Source organism: Bos javanicus, chromosome 2, assembly GCF_032452875.1.
Source record: "Bos javanicus breed banteng chromosome 2, ARS-OSU_banteng_1.0, whole genome shotgun sequence".
NCBI classification, from domain to species: domain Eukaryota; kingdom Metazoa; phylum Chordata; class Mammalia; order Artiodactyla; family Bovidae; genus Bos; species Bos javanicus.
The window spans coordinates 26748926-26768969 of record NC_083869.1 but is presented as its reverse complement, the minus strand read 5'-3'; the positions used below and the strand labels follow the sequence as shown (position 1 = coordinate 26768969).

General features: G+C 38.3%; 1 protein-coding gene across 11 annotated transcripts in view; it reads left to right on the top strand.

Moving 5' to 3' along the window:
- The first annotated feature begins 1580 nt into the window (after positions 1 to 1580).
- PPIG (peptidylprolyl isomerase G) overlaps positions 1581 to 20044 on the top strand; it is a 45867-nt gene continuing 27403 nt past the window's right edge. For 2 of the 11 annotated variants that reach the window (XM_061435688.1, XM_061435734.1), the window contains exons 1-3: positions 1764 to 2120; positions 18598 to 18647; positions 19868 to 19905. The gene's annotated coding sequence lies outside the window, so the exon portion shown is untranslated. Of the gene's footprint in view, positions 1733 to 1763; positions 2144 to 18597; positions 18648 to 19867; positions 19906 to 20044 lie in introns of those variants that run through there. The other 9 variants (XM_061435693.1, XM_061435743.1, XM_061435717.1 and 6 more) reach the window with 6 other exon arrangements.

The following is a 20044-nucleotide window of genomic DNA, read 5'->3' as shown; positions in this document are numbered from 1 at the left end:
TATCCTCAAAGATTGTGTCTAACTAAATGGATGATAAAGAGGGAAACTACACATTACCTCTACAAGTAGAAATCTAAGAAATAAATCTGTATATCACAGCTAAATAAAAGTATATTCTAAGGAATCTGAATTAGCAAAAATCAAACCCATGCTAACAAAAATCTGTCTCAATATCGTGCTCACTATAAATTAGAATTTTAAAGGTACTAAAGAATTGCCCTCCTCACTGCAAAGTGTGAACTCACATAACCTCTAAATTGTTTGATGATGAGTATGACGCTACTTTCCTGCAATGAAAGCAAAATGGCTTAAAGAGGCCAGGATTGTCCTCTCAGTTTTACAGCTAATAAAACCGGTGAAGACCCTTAAGTGTACCTGCCACATGCTCACATGTTGTTGATAATTACTAATTTACCAAAGATAAAGGAGTGAAAATTTTAAATAATTGTAACTTTCTTTTCATACAATAATAAAATCTAAGTCCTCTGTTTCCTTTTGTTTGTTTTTACAGAAAAACAGATTTATTGTAAGGAATTGGCTTACAGTTGTGGGGGCTGGAAAGTCTGAAATCTGTAGGGTGGGTGAGCAGGCTGTAAGTGCACATAAGAGTTGATATTGCAGTCTTGAGTTTGAAATCAACACAGCAGGCCAAGCATGTTGGAAACCCAGGCAAAGTTTCTATAATGCCATCTTGAGGCATAATGCTTTCTTCCTTAGGAAATCTCAGCCTCTGATCTCAAGGCCTTGAGCTGATTGGATGAGTCCCACCCTGTTTTAAGTCTTCGAATTGTAAATGTTTATCACATCTAAAATATACCCTGGGAAACACATCTAGACTATTCTTTGACCAAATAACTGGGCACTATATCCTAGCCAAGTTGACACATATCACTAATCATCACAAGGGGGCTGTTTTCTTTAAAACACATGGCATTTCTTCACAATGACTGCCCTCAACTCCCCTGAATATCAGGGGGAATTATTACAATTCTAACAATCTAGGAACTCTTAATCTCTTGAAACAATTAAATAGCAACATATGTCCTAAATAGTGTTCTCCCCAGAAAGCACTGGATTTGGAGTCAAAGCCTTACTTTGGTATTTAGGAACAATGTATTTGGGAAGGCACTTATCTTCCTTGAGCCTCAATTTATCAGTGAAACAAGGATAACATATCATGGGGTTGCTATGCGAATATTTTTAAAAGACAACAAAGGGCGTCAATGTCCTCATAATTTCCTCCTTTTCTCAAATAGCACTTTGTTCATTTCTTTTCTTCTTTTTTTTTTTTTAATGTGTGTCATAGCATTAACTAGAAGCTGACCTGGGAAGCTCTTTGAAAGTACGGTCTCCTTCCCAACACCCTGGCAGAGGCTCAATCAATGTTTATTAAGTGAAGCACTTCATTTCACGAACGACTTGGCATTCTAACGGTTACAAACGCTGTCAATCAACTTACACAGAAACCATTAAGCTACCTATGGGCCAGGCATTTAACTCGCTCCCAAATCCTAGAACTCCAGGGAGGGTGAGGTACCGAAGCAAGGGATCACCAGAAGACGCGGGCCACCGAGCAGTGACGTATTTCCGGCGCGACGTTTCCCCTCCACGCCGGGCCTGGGTTGTGGGGGGAGGGAGTCGGTTAGTGGTCTTTAGCGCCTTTTCTGGCGGCGGTAGATTTGAAGCGCTTTAAAGGACCGGACCCCGGGAAGAGGAGACTGGACTGGTGCAAGTAGGTGGCGCAGAGCCTGTGTTGTTTCGGTACCGTCCTTTGCAGCACTGCCGGGGTGCGAGAGCGGGAAGGGCCCTAGAAGAGGGGCGGAGCCGGCGCGATAGGCCCAGACCGACTTAACCGTCTTCCTCTCAAGATATTGGGGCTGCCCGATCCCAGAGGGGCCCCCGAGGATCGTGGCGCTAGCTTTGCAGCAGGTGCTGCTGGAGAGGGCTTCCAGCCGTGCCTTCCGGACCTGGAAAATGGCCCTCCCCCTGCCAGCCCCCGCCCTCCCTTCTCGGGCGCACACCTCCCTCCCTGACGCATTTTGCCGCACAAGCTGTAATATGGCGGCAGCGACGGTGGCCTGAACTCCAGGGAGCCGGGGTGATTTTGATGCTTCAAAATCGTAAGACCGAGCACGAGTGCGGGGTAGGTGGGAGGATAGGTGGGGAAACGGGACGCGTTACCTGCCACCCTGTCAGATTAGGGGTGGAGAGTGGCAGGCGAGGAGCCTGGATCTTAGGGGTTAAGATTAGAACGAAGACAGGCTTTCCCCTGCTCCGACCTTTTCCTCTCATAGCGACTATCTTGCGTAGTGTAGTGGCACAGGCCACTTAGTTCTCCCCAAACTCCAATCCAGGCTCTTCCTTCTTACCCAGAACTGACTCCAAGTTCTCCCACGTTTCTGAAGAACTGTGTGCAGCGCAGGCCTTTTAGGAGGAATTACTCTTGTAGGAAGGTGATGGCTTCGGAATTCCAAATGCTTTGGGGGAAGTGTGCGAATTTGGCTAGTCTTTAGTCTTTTAAGGTGCTGAATCGAGATCTGCAGGAATGGGAAACTTTGTCGTTTTTAAAATGTTATAAAAGCACCATTTTGTGCATTGATTTTCATTTCTTCCCACAATAGTACTTTATGCAGGACCAAGTGTTTGCAGTAGTGGTCAGAAATGCGTCCAAAAACAATTAAATGTTGTGGAAATTAGGGAGTACGGTTAATTTTCAGTAGTCAAAACCAGATAGAAAAAGTGAGTCTGTGGACTACCGTTTGGCAAAGAATGGCCGGTTTGTACAGATGATGGAGAGGGGGTGTGTAAACAGTTTTGAAATCGCGGTTTAAAATCCATAAAAGGCACCGACATCTAGAATGGCTGTTTCTCTAATTCATGTTTTTTATATATGCGACAATTTACCCGTTTTATCACTCCTCCTTTTTTTTTAGTTTAATCATTTAAGATGGGATCTTCTCTATAAGGGATTACATACATTTGTTTTAAACAGAGCTCCCTTTACCTTAACGTTTTCTTTATGGTTCAAGAGTATTGGTGTCCTGAGATCCTAATGGCGTCTTGTAGTAGGATTCTGTGCCTTTTTAAAAATTTTGTTTACTTTTTAAGGTTTTTGCTTTTGCGAACTTTTGTCAGGGTTGCCTTTCCCTGTTGTCAGGAGTGTACAAGTAAGAAAACTGACAAGGTTCGAAATTTTGAGTTCTTTTCTGATCCGACCGTCTTTCTGAACCTCAGGGTTTTTTTTATCATCTATAAAATTATATTCTAATTTCAGGCTATTATCAAGCTGTGGGCTTCAAAAGTAAATATTCAGGTTTGTTAAAATTCTGTGTGAAATTAGCTTTGAGTAAGAGCTCAGTGGCTCCCCTAGGAGTGAAAAGCGCACATTACGTTTATTGTGACTTACACAAGTCTTTGATTTTTGGTGCTTGATACTGTGGTCTTGCAGTATCGGTGTTCTTTTGGTAAAGTCTTTATTCTTTTGATATTTTGCATATTTTAAATTAGATTTCCTGTAAGGCAGCATCCATTCTCCCAAACATCAGGAAATTGGTAGTAGTTATAGTAGGATGAGCTAGTTCTACTAGTTGTCAGGACACCATCTACAGTTCTTCAAGTGTTGCTCTTTTGAGAAGTATATGTTGATGTTTTCCCTTATTGTTTTATTTATAGGATATTTCAACAGGATTAGAAGGTATTATTTATTCTCTGTATCCTCAAGTACTAATGTGTCTTACTTGTTATATGTAGTTGGAATCCATAGATAATTAATTCAGGTTATTTGAAGAGTTTATTGCAAATCTGCTGCACTTTTTTTTTTCTTTAATATTAGTACCAGTTTTTAGTTTTCATTTAAGTGTCAGTGGTTTTGACCTGGTTTAATGAATATATGGTCTCCATAAGAACTCCGTATATTTTTATTTCTGTAAGGCAAATCTTGCATCTTGAAATATACTACAGGCAGTGTTATAAATTCTCTGTATGCTGTAACTGGGACTTTGTACTTTTAGTACCAGACAGGAAATGTTTTACACTTCGTTTTAGTTTGAGTAGTGGCTTAAAATGATTACCAACTTGTTCTTGGAATTTAATTATGTCATACTTGTGGTTATCAAATTTTGATATTAAAATGGTTATTTTTAAAGCATGAATGATTCCTTAACCTACTTATTTTTAAATTGCCTGAAGCCTGATTGTATATATTAATAAGCTACTGTTAATTGTGTGTAAACTTTAGCTTAAGGTTTATTCATAATTAAATCTTTGCATCGTGGTCACTTGATAAAAAGTAAAATTATGTAACCATTATTTGGAATATTTATGAATAAGCTACTTTCTTTCTTTAATTGGAGGATGATTACAATATTGTGATGGTTTTTGCCTTACATCAATATGAATCAGGCACAGGTTATAAGCTACTTTTAACAGTGAAGCTATAATCTTAACCAGAAAACTCTTGCTTTTTTTTTTCCACTTGTGACTTTGAGCCAGTCACTTCAACTCTCTAGTCTTCTTGTTCCCAAGTCTATACACTTAGAAGATTGGACCAGATTACCTATTTCCTTCAAACTTCAAAAATCTGTAATTTTTTATTTAGGAGTTACTGGATTAAATAACACAGTGCTAGGATGGTTTGGTTCTATCTCTTGAGACAGTGGGATAAGTTTATTGTTATAAGAGCTTAGATAATTGCAGGTACAATATTAAGAATATTAGCAGAGATTCCCCAGTTGGTATATGCTTTTTAGTTTGCACTAGCATAGTTGTACTAGATTTTTGTCTCTCAGATTGTACGTGCAGTAAGTTATTTAACACCAAACTTGGCATCATACCAACTTTTCTCTTTTTAAGTTTTCTGAAGGATTTAGAAATTTAGTAAGTGCCTGAAAGTGAAGTGAGTTAGTTGCTCAGTTGAGTCTGGCTGTTCGTGACCCAGGGAGTGCAGCCCACCAGTCTTCTCTGTCCTTGGAATTCTCCAGGCAAGAATACTGGAGTGGATGGCCATTCTCTTCTCCAGGGGATCTTCCTGACTCAGGGCAAACCCAGGTCTCCTGCACTGCAGGCAGATTCTTTACCATCTGAGCCACCAGGGAAGCCCTACTAACTGCCTGTACACTGTTAATCATGTTTTTACCAGTACAGATGTTTGTGACTGTCAGAGACACTACGGGAAAAGGAACTATATGGAAGATCAGAGTTGCCTTTTCTGACACCCCAGAATGTCAACTTATTTGTACTTAGTTCACTAACAACCTGGCATTCATAAATGTATTTAGATATCTTTTAACCAGTCCGTTTTTATTTCTCATTTGATTTCTGTGAACTACATTAAGGTAGAGAGTAATATAAAATGTGATGTTAGATTGCTATCTTTGAAAGTTTTCAATATCTGCTATACTTTTAATTAGTTTAACTTAATATGATTGCACTTAGAGGTGCAAGTCTTCTATGAAAATTGCTACCTGTTTTATTAAACTTAAACAGATGAGAACTTCCCATCTTTATTTCTTGGACTTGAACTGAAAATGCTCTCTTATAGTGGATTCTGTTTAAAGAAAAGAAAATAGACACTTTGTTAACAGAATGCAGCCCCAGCAGGCATATCTAAAGAATAAGCTCCTTTCAGTTGTGGAATAGGCTGAGAGGATTTACTCACTATAGATACATATTAGCAATACTCCTGTGGGAAGCAGTACATGTGGGAGAAAAGGTGCTGGGCAAGTCCTCTGCTCAAGCCTTAACTAGCATTCTGTTTGGCAGTGTAGTGCTGGACCAGGCATTGTGCTTGGTGTTGAAGATAGGTTCTGAGTTCAAGGAGTTTGTTATTGTTTAGTTGTTAAGTTTCGTCTGACTCTTTTGCGACCCTATGGACTGTAACCCACCAGCGCCTCTGTCCATGGGATTCTCCAGGCAAGAATACTGGAGTAGGTTGCCATTTCCTTCTCCAGACAAATTTATGATAATGAAAATAAAATTCAACAAACAGTCATTTTAACTTCAGAGAGTCAGGGTGAAATTCCTAGAGTGTACTTTGGCTGTGTTCAATCTTTAAGGACAATTAAGAATTAACCAAGGGAATCAGAATGGGGCAAAGACCTGCTTGTCATCGTAATAGTTAAGAGTATTTAATATCTCCATTTTCAAGACTTAGTACTCTGCAGACTCCCTCAGACTGTGTTAAACTTCAAGTAATTCTTGGAATTATGAATGTAATTCCATGTAATAAAGAATGTAATAAAGTCACTGCATTATTTATTGCCTAATTACAAATTTCACTTTCACTTTGGGGCTTCCCTGGTGGCTCAGCTGGTAAAGAATCTTCCTGCAATGCGGAAGACCTGGGTTCAATTCGTGGGTTGGGAAGATCCCTCAGAGGAAGGTGTGGCAACCCACTCCAGTATTCTTGCCTGAAGAATCCCCATGGACAGAGGAGCCTGGTGGGCTACAGTCCACGGGGTTGCAAAGAGTTGGACATGACTCAGCAACAAAGCACGATTACAAATACCATGTTTTTTTACTATATGTTTTAGTAATTAGTTGTCTGTGTCCTTCTGCCCCCCATCTCCAACCTTCATGTTACTTTAAGTGAATATGGAAATTATTTCATGTCTGAAGCTACAAGATTAAACTTTTTACTTATGAATTTGTTTCATCTCTGATATTTTTATGAAATATATTTGTTGCAGAAGTTTCAGGTAGAGCAGTGGTAAATAATCCACCTGCCAATACAGGACGCATAAGAGACACAGATTCGACCCCTGGGTCATGAAGATCCCTTAGGGTAGAAAATGCTAAGCCACTCCTGTGTTCTTGCCTGCAAAATTCCATGGACAGAGGAGCCTGGCAGGCTGCAGTACATGGGGTCACAAAGAGGTGGACACAACTGAGCTCAAGAGCACATGGCATATCATACATCCTCAGTTCAGTTCAGTTCAGTCGCTCAGTCGTGTCCGACGCTTTGCGACCCCATGAATCGCAGCACGCCAGGCCTCCCTGTCCATCACCAACTCCCGGAGTTCACCCAAATTCATGTGCATCGAGTCGGTGATGCCATCCAGCCATCTCATCCTCTGTCGTCCCCTTCTCCTCCTGCCCCCAATCCCTCCCAGCATCAGAGTCTTTTCCAATGAGTCAACTCTTCGCATGAGGTGGCCAAAGTACTGGAGTTTCAGCTTTAGCATCATTCCTTCCAAAGAACACCCAGGTCTGATCTCCTTCAGAATGGACTGGTTGGATCTCCTTGTAGTCCAAGGGACTCTCAAGAGTCTTCTCCAACACCACAGTTCAAAAGCATCAATTCTTCGGCGCTCAGCTTTCTTCACAGTCCAACTCTCATATCCATACATGACCACAGGAAAAACCATAGCCTTGACTAGACGGACCTTTATTGGCAAAGTAATGTCTCTGCTTTTCAATATGCTATCTAGGTTGGTCGTAACTTTTCTTCCAAGGAGTAAGCGTCTTAATTTCATGGCTGCAGTCACCATCTGCAATGATTTTGGAGCCCAAAAAAATAAAGTCGGACACTGTTTCCACTGTTTCCCCATCTATTTCCCAGCATTTAATATTTTGAAATTTTATTGCATTATATATTATTGACATATTAAAGTGACTATGATACTCTTGATAAAATATTTGTAATTCTATCTGCTTAGAAGAAACTTAATATACATTAAAATGTTAAAAGTTATGGCTTAATTTTACTCAACTTTTTTCATGAGCTTGTTAGCTTTACTGATTATCTTTAAAAGTATTTTCTTTATAAATAAAGTAGATGGAAGTAAGTATCAAATACTCAGATTTCTGAGGAAGTCGGGCAGGTGAGGTGAATGCAAAAGCTCAAGTAAATGATAAATGGTAACAGCTAACATGCAGTAGTGGAAACTAGGTCAGACTGGAACATATGTACCTCATCTGATGGGGTATACAATGCTGATTGCTGTACAGGAATGGGGCATGTTGCTCGATACGATGATTTTTTTTTTTAAATTATAGCTACATTTTACAGGAATAGCTGCAACTCATTTAGATTAAACAACTATGCAGTGAACAGTTCACCTGCAGATTATTGCTCTGAAAGCTTTCTTTGTGAACTATTCTTAGGAAATTCATGACTTATTGTATTGAAATTGTGTAGACTTGATTTTTGTCCTGAACTGTGTTTTTGTTATCCGTCAGTACTGTTTTCTCTTTGCATACATGCTGAGTTGCTTCAGGTATGTTTGACTCTGTGCAACCCTATGGACTGTAGCCCGCCAGGCTCCTCTGTCCAGAGGGTTCTCCAGGCAAGAATGCTGGAGTGGATTGCCATGCCCTCCTCCAGGGTTCCTCCCAACTCAAGGAACCGCATCTCTTGCATATCCTGCATTGGCAGGCAAGTTCTTTACCACTAGCGCCACCTCTTTACTCCTCAAAAAGAAAAAAAAAATTGACTAGATGTTTGTGTTGCATTTTTTAGATAGTGTAATAACAGGAAATCATAATTAAAGAGGGAGTACTATATCCTATTTTTGATTAGATAAAATCTGATATCAGTAATGTTAGAGACATAGCATTGAGCCATCTTTTGTGTCATCATTGTTCTTCATTAGCTACTAATGTTAGAACATTCACATACTTAAGATATTTATATAGTGCTTTTAATAATAATTTGCTATCTTTCATGTTTCTTAAATTTAAAGCATATTTGATTTGTTGTTTCAAGATACCATTTAAATCTGTTTCTAAGAAAAGTATCCCTGTGTGGTGTTACCTAAATGCGTATTATAACCACACAGAGACATGCACATTGTAATCTTAGAGTGTATGTACATTTTTAAAATTATATTATGAATTTTTTATTTATAATAGCAGTTATGTTTATTAAAGAAGTAGAAAGAAGTACAGTGAGGCAAAAACACTCTTCAGTGTTTTTTTTTTTGTAATTGGAATATAGTTGGCTTACAATGTTGTGTTAGTTTCTGTGATTCACATATAGTGAATCAGCTATACGTATACATACATATATCCCCACTCTCCAGTCTTAAAACCAAATACTGTAGTGATTATTTCCTTTGAGTCTTTTTTTCTCTTTTGTAAATCTTTGAATTTGAAGGAGTAGTTTATGTGATTATAATAATATTACATTACTGTTTTATATCTTGACTATTTTTAACAATTATGAACATTTTCCAATTTATTGATCACTGTAAGCATTGCTTCAACAACTGTGATATTTTGTTCAACTATCATTTTTCATAATACTGAAAAGGTTACTTCGGATAGTATAAAAGAAGCACTAACATGGCCAACTTTATACATGAAGGCTTTCTAAAATAGTTCCTTACAGTAGATTCCTAGCAATTGGATTTTTAAGGTATAAACCAGTTTGAGGTATAAACAGTTTTTACATACATTTCCAGAGGATTTGCTTACTGTATTGGGAATTATTCCTTTAAAAGATCTTTGCTAGTTTAATAAGCAGAAAATTATCTCATTTGGTTTTTCTTTAAAAATATTTTCTTGATTATAAAATTATACCTGTTGAAGAAAATTTGGAAAACAGAAATACATAACAGTTACCTTTAAATTCATGACCAAGATATTATCAGTGTTAATATTTTCCTGTAAATCCTTTTAAGTGTAATTGACATATAACTTTAAATTTGTTTCAGCTGTACAACATGATCACTGTGTATATGATTACGTGTGTGTAATTCACTGTGTATGTGATTGATGGCAGTGATGGTCTAGTTGCTTAGTCATGTCCAACTCTTGCGACCCCATGGACTGTAGCCTGCCATGCTCCTCTGTCCATGGGATTCTCCGGGCAAGAATACTGGAGTGGGTAGCCATTCCCTTCTTCAGGGGATCTTCCTGCCCTAGGAATCAAACCCTGGTCTTCTACATTGCAGGCAGGTCTTTACCTACTGAGTTATGACCGAAGCCCATGTGTATGTGATTAAGTGTATATATTACAGAATGATCACCATAGTAAGTCTAGTTAACCTTCACCTCACATACAGATGTTTTTTTCGTTGTGACAAGATCATCTGTTTAACAGCTTTCAAATACAGAGCACATATTACTCACCATGCTGTACCCTGTATTTTTGGAGCTTCCCAGGTGGCGCTAGTCGTGCAGTGCAGGAGATGTAAGAGACATGGGTTTGATCCCTGGGTCGGGAGGATCCCCTGGAGGAGGGCATGGCAACCCTCTCCAGTATTCTTGCCTGGAGAATCCCGTGGCAGAGGAGCTTGGTGGGCTACAGTCCACAGGCTCACAAAGAGTCAGACCAGCTGAAGAGACTTAGCATGCACGCATGCACACTATTTTCTTGGGACTTTATAAGTTCAGATTTGGGGGGGGGTTCTTTTTGTTTTATGATTCCATGTATGAGATTGTACAGTATTTGTTTTTCTCTGCCTGCCTCTTTTCACTTAACACAATGCCCCTGAGGCCCATCCATGTTGTCACAAGTGGAAGGATTTTCTTCCTTTTTTGTGACTAAATAATGCTCCTCAAAGTGTGTGTGTGACACATTTTCATTATCCACTTATCAGGGACACTTAAGTTGTTTCCATGTCTGTAGGTAATGCTGCATAATTCATGATTCATTAATATTTTGATGTAAATCCTGTTTTTCCTTTTAGTTTTATTGAAGTACAGCACTGTGCAAGTTTAAAGTGCATAACATAATGAATTGACTTACACATTGAGGAATGATTGTCACAATTAAGTTCAGTTTAACATCCACCATCTCATACAGATACAAGGGAAAAAAATGATGCTTTTTCCTTGTGATGAGAACTTTTAGAATTTTATTCTCTTAGCAACTTTCAAATTGCCACACAGCAGTGCTAACTGTGTTAACAGTGTTGTATATTACATCCTTAGGAGTTACTTATCTTATAACTGAAAGTTTGTACCTCGTAACCGTTTTATCCAGTTCCCTCAAGCCTAGCCCCTGCCTCTGGTAACCGTAAATCTGATATCTTTCTCTCTGAGTTCGGTGTGTTTGTGCATGTGTGAATGCATGTTTGCGTGAATATATTTTTAAATTTACTTTCAGATTCCACATACAAGTAAGATCATACAGTATTTCTCTGTCTGACTTAATTTCACTTAGCTTATTGTCTTTAAGGTCCAACCATGTTGTTGCAAATGGCAGAATTTCCTTTTTTTATTGAATGATATCTTTTTTATGTGTATTTGATATGTGTAAAATTGGAATCTTACAGATAATACTGCTTGCTAACTTGCTTTCTTTCGCCTAATATGAATATCTTCTCATCTATGAGTGGTCTTTGATAATTTTTCTTTTTCAGTTTTATTTTTAAAGAACTTTTAATGGTAGTATTAGTGTGCTTTAGTATTAGTAGTGGCAAAAAATTGAAAAGTTAATACAGTAAAAAAAATCTTACCCATCTTCCCCAGCTACCCATTTCCTCTCCCACCATATGCGTCTGTATTAGACAAAACACGTTTTTTAAAAGTTATTTTGAAAAAATACAAAGAAAATATACCATATACATTTCTGTGGTTTGTTGTTGTTGTTTTTACTTAAAAGGGCTGGGGGATAGCAGATAACCAGCTTCCTCATTCCTTTTTATAGCCAGTTACTTGTACGGAGGTCATATGATTTATGTAACCTCTTCCTCCTTTATGTACAGTTAGCTTTATGGCCTTTTAACTATTACAAGTGATGGTGCCTTGTATGACCTTGTACGTACCTTATTTCGTGAATGACATATAAATTCCTCGGAATAGGGCTATTGAGTCAAAGGGTCGTGAATGCATTTGTAATGTGTGTTGTCACAGTGGCAGAGGATTATCAGATTTACCCCTTTGCTAGCGTCGGTAATATATGAGGTCAGCATTTTTTATTTCCTTCAATCCAGTTGGTGAAAATGTTACCTTTGTTATTTTAACATGTAAGAATATGATTTCCAATGGCTAGATGAATACCATCCATTTCATGATGATATCGTTTATTTAACCAATTTCTATTACTATACAACTTCTTTTTTTACTATTATAAAAAGCACTACAGTGACAGTATATATGAAATTTTTTACCCTTGAAGTCCTTTTCACTACATAATTTTGCTATTTTTTTCACTTAAACATTTTTTCCATGTTATATTAAAAATTATATTTTCATAAGCAGCATAGCAGTCCATCATATGAATATTTCTTAATTTACTTGTCATGTTAGACATTTAGGGTTTTGTTTTGTTTTGTTTATTTTTTATAGAAGTATAGTTAATTTACAATGTTGTGTTAGTTGAAAGTGTACAGCAGAGTGATTCATTTGTGTGTGTGTGTGTGTGTTCAGTGTGTGTGTGTATTCTTTTTCAGATTCTATAATTTTCCATTATAGATTATTACAAGATACTGAGTATAGTTCCCTGTGCTATACAGCAGGTCCTTGTTGTTTAGCTATTTGATATAAAGACACATTGCCTGGAAAATCCCATGGACGGAGGAGCCTGGAAGGCTGCAGTCCACGGAGTCACTGAGGGTCGGATGTGACTGAGTGACTTCACTTTCACTCTTCACTTTCATGCATTGCAGAAGGAAATGGCAACCCACTCCAGTGTTCTTGCCTGGAGAATCCCAGGGATGGGGGAGCCTGGTGGGCTGCCGTCTATGGGGTCACACAGAGTCAGACACGACTGAAGCGACTTAGCAGCAGCAGCAGCAGTGTGTCTTTGTGTATATAATTCCCAACTTCTAACTCCCTCCTGCCGCATCCCCTTTAGTAACCATAAGTTTATTTTCTATGAGTTTATTTCTGTTTTGTAAATAAGTTCATTTGTATCATTTTTTAAGATTCCACATATAAGTGATGCCATGTTATTTGTCTTTCTCTGACTTACTTCAGTTAATATGATAATTTCTAAGACCATCCACGTGGCAGCACTTGGGATTTCATTCTTTGTATGACTGAGTAATATTCCATCTTGTATATATACCACATCTTCTTTATCCATTCATCTATCGACCAATATTTAAGTTGCTTTCATGTCTTGACTGTTGTAAACACTGCTGAAATGAGCATGTATCTTTTTGAACGGTGTTTTTCTCTGGTTTTATGCCTGGGAGTGGGATTGCTGAATCATATGATAATTCAGTTTTTAGTTTTTTTAAGGAACCTGTATACTATTTTCCATAGTAGCTACACCAGTTTACATTCTCGCAGCCTCTCCAGTATTTGTTGTTTGTAAATGTTTTCAAAATAATTTTATTTATTTTTGGCCATGCTGGGTCTGTGATACACTGGCTTCTCATTGCAGTGGCTTCTCTTGTTGAAGTTCCTGGGCTCTAGAACATACTCTCAGTAGCTGGGGCACTTGGGCTTAATTGCTCCAAGGAAGGTGGGATTTTCCCAGATCAGGAATCAAATGGGTGTCTCCTGCATTGGCAGGCAGATTCTTTACCACTGAGCCACCAGGCAAGCCCTGATTTTTTGATTATGGCCATTCTGACTGGTGTGAGGTGATACCTCGTTGTAGTTTGGATTTGCAATTCTTTTAATAATTAGCGATATTCAGCACCTTTTCATGTGTGTTTTGGAACATCTGTATGTCTTCTTTGGAGAAATGTCTATTTAGGTCTTCTGTCTTTTTTTTTTTTTTTGTATGAACTGTTAAATTGTTCCTAATTACTATTCCCTGGTGGCTCAGACGGTAAAGCGTCTGCCCACAATGCAGGAGACTAGGGTTCGATCCCCAGGTCGGGAAGATCCCCTGGAGAAGGAAATGGCAACCCACTCCAGTACTCTTGCCTAGAAATTTCCATGGATGGAGGAGCCTGGTGGGCTACAGTCCATGGGGTCCCAAAGAGTCGGACACGACTGAGCGACTTCACTTTCACTTTCTTTAAAGACGATTTTATTTTAAATGGCTGCCTTTAGAGACATTAAACGGGGAAGGCAATGGCACCCCGCTCCAGTACTCTTGCCTGGAAAATCCCATGGGCGGAGGAGCCTGGTAGGCTGCAGTCCATGGGGTTGTGAAGAGTCGGACACGACTGAGCGACTTCACTTTCACTTTACACTTTCATGCATTGGAGAAGGAAATGGAACCCACTCCAGTGTTCTTGCTTGGAGAATCCCAGGGACGGGGGAGCCTAGTGGGCTGCTGTCTGTGGGATCACACAGAGTCGGACACGACTGAAGTGATTTAGCAGCAGCAGAGACATTCAAAGAGTTTGAATTACTAAAATGTTAAAGGTTAGAATGATTATGAATATATTCTTGGTCTACAGTGCCAAGTTGCTTAGCAAAAGTTTTCATACTGTTTATATATTTTATTTTATTTTTTTATGACTTGTTTGTTTATATTCCCTTTGGTAGCCTTTGTGCTTTTAATTGTTTCCTGCATGGACCCTACAGTCCTCAAGGAGGGGAAGAGGGACAGTGAGAGGGCTTCTTTTGGTTGTCACATGGACTGATATTTACATATCGGGACTAAAGGTGCTTCATGTTCTCCAGTGAGTAGGATGGGCCTTGCCAGTGTTTTACAGTAAGGAAACTAGCACATCATGTTTGGAAATATTTCCCCCAATTTTCTACTTTCTAATTTCCCTTTGAAAAATAGAAATAATACATTTTTTCATGAGATCAAATCTGTTTGTCTCTGTTAATTTATTTCTTTATTATTTGTTGTTCAATCACTAAGTCATGCAATCCCAAGGACTGCAGCATACCAGGCTGCCCTATCCTCCACTATCTCCTGGAGTTTGCTCAAGTTCATGTCCACTGAGTTGGTAATGCTATCTGATTGTCTCATCTTCTACCCACCTCCTTCTCCTTTTGCCTTCAGTTTTTCCCAGAATCAGATCTTTTCCAGTGAGTCAGCTCTTCACATCAGGTGGCCAAAGTATTGGAGCTTCAGTTTGAGCAACAGTCCTTCCAGTGAATATTCAGGGTTGATTTCCTTTAGGATGGACTGGTTTCATATCTTTGTAGTCCAAAGGACTCACAAGTTTGTCTCCATTATTTATTTCATTGTTAGAGAACCTGCAAAGTTATTTAACACCCAAAGTTTATTTAGGTAAATACTCAAGTATTTCTCCTTACTTCCTTTGGAGCAAACGTACCCTTCCTTTTGGAGGGGTACACAGTTTTGTGAAAAGAAAAATAATTTCCTGAGATCTTCTAGATTTAAATATGAAACAACAGTAGTAAGCCTGAAAGTAAAACACTTAAAAAATACGTTGTCTTGAATGTTCTTTTGAAGAGTTACTTTTACCAGTCTGAATTTGTCATAGAAAACTTGGAGAATGAGAAAACTAAAACAAAAATCATCTATGACTCTCACTTAGAAATAGGCTCTAAATATTTTCACATATTTCCTGCTATTTTATTTTACTTTGAAGATATGTCTTTCTTTAAATTGGAAACTAATACGTGAACATATTCTTGTTGCAAAAATTCAAACATTATAGTTAAAGACCCTCATTGACTTTCCATCCTTACTCCTGTACTGCTACAGAGTACTTACTCTTTGAGGTTTTGGTATTTATCTCAAGACCTTTCTCTCTGTGGAAGCAGACTATTATTTTAGGGTATTAAAAAAAATACTTGAATGCAACTTTGTTTTTTCTTTTCACCTAAACAGGTGTTTTGGATAGTGTGCGTAAAGACTTTTTAAACTGTTTTATAGTATTAAATCGCATGTATATACCACAGTTTACTCAGACATTATCTCATTTGGGGACATTTTGGGTGTTTCCTTTTAATTATTGTTATTGCAGTGTTGCAGAAAAGCATTCTCACACATGCCTATTCTTCCTTGTATGTTAATTGATTTATTAAATATTGGTTTCCTGCCATAATCAAGTACTGTTTGAGGCACTTTGGAATTAAGAGGGGAGCAAAACTGAAAAGGTCTCTCACATCATGAAGCTTATATTCTGGTAAGAGGAAAATACATAAAACTTAAAATATCAAGTAGCAATAAATGCTAGGAGGAAAAGTAGAGCAGAATTAGGGAATATAAAGTGCTGGAGGATAGGGCCTGCTTCTGTGAATATACTGGCAAAGAATGATTTCCGTGAGGAGGTGATGCTTGAGCACTGACTTAAGTGGAGACGTGAACCATGTGAAGATCTGGGGTAGGAGCATTCCTCAGAGGGCATAGTGAATGTGAAAGACGTGACAGAGGATAGGCCTTGGCTGTTTGGGCTTCCCAGGTGGCACGGTGGTAAAGATTCGACCTGCCGATTCAGGAGATGTGGATTCGATCCCTAGGTCGGGAAGATCCCCTGGAGAAGGGAATGGCTACTGGAGTGGCCAGTATTCTTGCTTGGGAAATCCCATGGACAGAGGAGCCTGGTGGGCTACTGTCTATGGGATTGCAAAGAGCATGACTGAGAATGCATGCACAGACTTTTGAAGAACAGCAGGATCTCCAGTGTGGCTGAGCCAACTTAGGAATGTTCCATAAAGTTGTAGAGATCAACATGAGCTGAAGTAGTTAGAACCATGCTGTCCAGTACAGCAGCCACCAGCCACCAGCCACGTGTGGTTATAGAACATTTGAAATGCGGCATAAACACTGATTTCTGGAAATTCCCTGGCGGTCCAATGGTTAGAACCTGACTCCTCTGCTGCAGTGGCCCAGGTTTGATTCCTGGCCAGGGAACAAAGATCCCACAAGCCTTGCAGTAAGGCCAAAAAAAAAAAAAAACCCACTTGATATCCAAGACTTGTAAAACTTGCTAACATGGCAAATCATTCTGTTATTCTTGCCTGGAGAATCCTATGGGCAGAGGAGCCTGGCAGGCTACATCCAGTCCATAGGGGTCGCACAGAGTCAGATATGACTGAAGCAACCTAGCACAGGATAGTAACAGAAAGAGAATGTGAATTATCATTAATAGCATGTAAAGCTCAACATTCAGAAAACTAAGATCAGGGCATCTGGTCCCGTCACTTCATGGGAAATAGATGGGGAAGCAGTGGAAACAGTGTCAGACTTTATTTTAGGGGGCTCCAAAATCACTGCAGATGGTGATTGCAGCCATGAAGTTAAAAGACGCTTACTCCTTGGAAGGAAAGTTATGACCAACCTAGATAGCATATTGAAAAGCAGAGATATTACTTTGCCAACAAAGGTCCATCTAGTCAAAGCTATGGTTTTTCCAGTGGTCATGTATGGATGTGAGAGTTGGACCATAAAGCTGAGCGCCGAAGAATTGATGCTTCTGAACTGTGGTGTTGGAGAAGACTCTTGAGAGTCGCTTGAACTGCAAGGAGATCCAGCCAGTCCATCCTAAAGGAGATCAGTCCTAGGTGTTATTGGAAGGACTGATGCTAAAGCTGAAACTCCAGTACTTTGGCCACCTCATGCGAAGAGTTGGCTCATTGGAAAAGACTCTGATGCTGAGAGGAATTGGGGGCAGAAGGAGAAGGGCGACAGGGGATGAGATGGCTGGATGGCATCACCAACTCCATGGATGTGAGTTTGAGTGAACTCCGGGAGTTGGTGATGGATAGGGAGGCCTGGTGTGCTGTGATTCATGCAGTCGCAAAGAGTCAGATACAACTTAGCGACTGAATTGAACTCAATGTTGATTATATGTTGAAATAATATTTTGGACATACTGAGTTCAATAAAATTTATGTTTTCTTCAGTGGTAGCAGCCGGGTTGGACAATGGTGTTTACTCTTTGAGAGAATCAGGGGTAGAGAAATAAGAATTTTATTTTTAAAATAATACTTCTTTCTTTATTTTTGGCTGTGCTGGGTCTTCCCTGCTGCTCGGGCTTTTCTCTGGTTGTGGCAGATGTGGGGCTGCTCTTAGTTGTGGTGCGTGGGCTTCTTGCAGGGGCTCCTCTTACTGTGGAGCACTGGCTCCAGGGCATGTGAGCTCAGCAGGTGCAGCTCCCTGGAGAGCACAGGCTCAGCAGTCGTGGTGCATGGGCTTAGTGCTCTGCAGCATGTAGGATCTTTCTGGATTAGGGATCGAACCTGTGTCTCCTGCTTGGAGGAGACACCAGGAACCCCAAGAATTTTGTTTTAGATAAAGTTTTAACAAAGTTTTACTTTGTTTTAACAAAAGTAAATTTAGTGTAGCATAACATACCAGAAACTACACAAATTCTAAGTGAAGTTTAATGTTTTCCCAAAGTAAACTTACCCATGTAAGCAGCACTTAAACAACAGCAAAAAAAAAAAAAAACAGAGCAAACAGCTATCCTAGTAGCTTCCACTTATATTCCTAACTCCATAAATTAGTGATAGCATTTATTGTGATTGCAAAGTCTCAGAATTATAGGATTGTTTACAGTATGCCTTAGAATTGAGAAACTTGGAAAATCATCAAAGATTTTATCTAAAAGATGAAGGGTATTAGGAACTACTTTATAAGCTTTCATAATATTTACCTGTTTTTCAAATAAGGAGTTTTTAAAAACACGGTAAACAAGAAATCAACTGTAATTGTAAACAATTTGGTATGTTTTAGGCAGTGCTATCTATACTATACTCTTTTTCTGAGAATGGAAATCTTTGGGATATTGTGGCTAAACAGCTAACTTTAGAAGTTTTTTATGGAGGAAAATAATTAAATCTCTAAATTTCCTCTTTTTTTTCTGCCTCCAAATGTAGAGAATTTAAGAAGGCCTGCACAAGTTATTTAGAAGATAAAAGATAATCAGGTACTAAGTATCAATAATAATTTAATATTTTTCTTTAAGATAAGATAGTTTCCTCAGATTTATGGATCCAGTTTATTCTCAACTTCAGATGTGCATACATTGAAATTTTATACAAATAAAAATGCAACAAACTTAGCCAGCTATTAAAATTAGTAAGTTTTGTTTTGTTTTATTGTTTTCAGGAAGTCTGTATCTGTAATCTTCCTGGAGGATTGAAAGGCCTCTTTTTGTTTCACTTGAAACAAATTTTAGTTTGTTTAGTTAGTATATAGTATCTTTTGGAAATAAAAAATGGAGGAGGTTGCAGAAAAAGTAGTTTGTAACCCCCCTTTTCCATACAATAATGAATAAATACATAGGATTTGTATTTTTCAAATTGTTGGTGATTTGGGCAGTCTTCCATGCTTTTATTGTTGACTGTTCTTACCTGTGGTTGTGGTGTGTGTAAAATTGATAAGGAATGGTGGTAGATAATATGTACCTATATGTTTAATAAAATTTTGTAAAACTAAATAAATACACACAATTGAGTACGGCTAGAACTGGGGAAATGTGGATTGTGTCAGCATTGTTTATGCTTTTTACCCTACAGCTGTGCTATTATATTTTGTAAAATGTTACCGTGGGAGAAACATGTATCTCTGTGTATTATTTCCTATAACTCTGTGAATCTTTAAAAATTTCACTAGATTTAAAATATCATTCATTGCTTACTGAGCTTACTGAGCTACTAGCTTAAGATATAATTTTCGCAAAAGCATAAACATTTCAGTTAGTCTCTGTTTTGAACAGATAAACAGATTTTTGTAGTTCATTGTTTTGAAAAATGTTTATACTAAGTACCTTTGTTTCCTCTGCTTTTCACTTTACCCTGTCATTCTCCACCAGGTATTAAATTTGGAGGAAGTCCTTAAGTGCTTATGAAAACAATGTCTTAACTAGTAGCTGTCTGCTCTGTAGATAAAACTTCCATAGAGTATCTCACTTATTGATGTTTTTGTCTACATTAGATAGATCAATATAGGCTGTTGTTCATGATCAAAAAATAACTACATATGTAAAATGTAATGTATTTTTACTCGTAATGTAATCTGCCCTATATATAACTATTGTTAAAGTAGTCAACTTTCTTTTTTCCTTGAGGAATTATTTTTAGGAATTTGAATGTTTTTCTTTTTAAAACTTCACTATTTTAATCAAAATTTATTTTTGTTTTCTAGGAGCAAAAAGATTGTCCTTGATTTTTCCCTATTTAAAGGTAACCTGTCTCTAGTTCACTAATCATGCAGACTTAATACAATTCTGTGTTTGAGGTGGCAGTCTATATTTGGTTTTTAAAATACTGTATTATATAATGGCTAAACCTTTATGTCTTTTCTACAAGATGCAGTCTAATC